The following is a 2,530-nucleotide window of genomic DNA, read 5'->3' on the forward strand; positions in this document are numbered from 1 at the left end:
GAATCATGACTCATGGCTCAATTGCTTGTGGGTTAGGGTTTTTAATCATCTTTACATAATTTTAAAGTGCTAAAATTGGATTTTAATCTTTTCGTATGCCTGACACTGATTGTTAAGTGTTGGTAACATCTCCATCAGAGCTCTTGGACATAATCCCCCCTCCTCATCATAATCATGACAAAACTCACAGAGGGAGAGCCGTTGATGTGGAGGACCTCCCTGTGTCTGATGAAAGGTCTGTGGTTATGAACTATGCAACCGAGCATCGAGATCATTTACACACAGATGAGCCCTCCAGTGGCACAGGAGGCCACTCAGCCCTTTCAGTGAACAGAAAGGAGAGTCGGGGATGAATAGTCGCTGTTAGGGGTGAATAAAGGCCAACCTTTCAGTCTGACATAATGTGAGATTACTGTGACGGGGTACATGTCTGGTCAGAATGGCGTGAAGTCACACTGTAGTTCAGCTCAAAAAGTCTGGGTGCGGCATACAAATATGGTAATGTGGGTCTGGAGTATACTGTTGCCATGCAAATGTCATTGTCCTCAACTATGAATCCTTGAGGGGCTGTTGTGTTGTAAATGTCCTACCATTGCATTTAAACTGTAGTATCAAGTAATTTAAAGGAAAAGTTAGATATTTTGGGAAATGCACTTCTTTCCAAGTGTTATATCTGTATCCTATTCAAAATCTGCATATTAGCACCTCTGTAGTTCCAAATTTACAAGTCGTATCTCATTATGCCAGCACAAAAACTCTGGTTCTGGTTGCCTGGAAGCAAGTGGAGACTCCAGGAAAATAGTGGTCCTATGCAAGAAATAGTGCAGCACCTGCAAAGCAGTGAGTTGTCATTTTACACTTTATGTGATTTTATGTGGGTTAATTAAAGTTTTTTTTTATCAGTGAGTTTTAAAAGCGCTGGTGTACGGATAAAAGAAGAATTTCCCCATGTTTTCAGTCTTGGTGCTAAGCTAACTGTCTGCTATCTCTAGCTTCACACTTAGCCTACTGTACAGACATGAGAGAGGTTTAAATCTAAACTGAACAAGTGGTAAGAAAAGAATACGTTTATTTTCCAAAATGTTTTATTATTCATTTTAAACCAAAAGAAGAATAAGATTTCAGTTTTTTTTTTTTCCTTGTTGGAACAAAGCTCGAGTAAAGTACAGTGAATTTCAATTTCACAGGTGTTTCTGAACATATGATCGGTATCCAACCCTCAGCAGACACAGACACACTAAAAACATGGACGCCACGAGGTAATCACATTTTCTGCCTGTTCCCTCGATTGACTCGCCTCTCTGTCAGTGTTTCCTCCATCTCTTCTCTGCACCTCTCCTCTCTCCTCTTTTTAACCATCCAAGAATCTCTCTTTTCTTCTTGGCCTGAGGGTGCGACTGGCTGCTGGTGCCAGATCCGAGGACACCAAATGGGAGCTGTAATTATCATTGCTCGAACACTGTCCTGTCAGTGTGCTCTCCAGCAAAACAATAGGGATCCTTTGGAAGTCCTGATCAAAAGCTTTGGCCTTTGATCACGAGGCAAAGGGGGAAAAAAAACCTAAACACTGCAAAATCGACGAGGAATGTCCCAACGAGCGCGTTGGAGAATGGAAACGACAGCTGTCCAGAAGACATCCTCAGCTCCTCCTCTGCTATGACGTGTTGATGTCAGGAGCACAGGTGTTTGGTCTGTGTTTGATCTGATCCATGTTCGAGAGGACTGAGACAGTGAGTCATGCTGTTGCTCGTGTCTGTCAGATAGCACCTGGTATATGCTCCACAGCAGGCCACATCTAAGATCATAACACTGTACACCCATGAAGATATTTCTTGGATGGAGGTACTCTGCATGACCCAATGAGTGTTTACAGAGAAGGTTACTTTGAATGCTTCGAAATTAATTTGCAGCTGAGTGACAGAAGAAAGTAATAATTGAAGCCCATTTTGAGGGCCTTAGCCAAAATCTACAGGGGCACAAGTCATGCTGCTTCAGCGACAACAAACCACAGCCTCTGGAACCTTTGAAACCCTGTGTGGTCATTTTCTCGCGGAGTGACTGAAAAGAACTGTGGTGGGTGGGAAAGAAAAAAGAGCCCCTCGCCACTCATAATACCAATCTTATGTATGTAGACGAAAATGGGAGGGTTGGGAGGGGTTGGGGGGTGGCAGTCAGACTAAGGCACAATTTTAAAGCGCTTATTGAATTGCCATTACAGCTCCTGAGACTAATTGTGGCTGTTGTGTGTCTCTCGGTGGCCTAGGGGGCTCTGGAGTGGCCCTGTATGCTCTTACTCAGTGGGGTTTTCAAACCGAGTGGCCCTGAAAGAGAACAGGACCACCGTAGATCAATGGCAAACCTTTCACTCTTTCACAGGCCCTCGCTAATCCTTCTCATTTGTCTGCCATTTGTTGAAGCACATTCACAGTTCCCTGAATTTAGGATTAGGCCTTGTTTTGTTACAAAAACAGCCCAAGTTATAATGCTGAATAGATGGACTCAAGGGTGGACGATGGAAGAGAGTGCATGT

Source organism: Hippoglossus hippoglossus, chromosome 4 (genome assembly GCF_009819705.1).
Source record: "Hippoglossus hippoglossus isolate fHipHip1 chromosome 4, fHipHip1.pri, whole genome shotgun sequence".
In the NCBI taxonomy this organism is placed as follows: domain Eukaryota; kingdom Metazoa; phylum Chordata; class Actinopteri; order Pleuronectiformes; family Pleuronectidae; genus Hippoglossus; species Hippoglossus hippoglossus.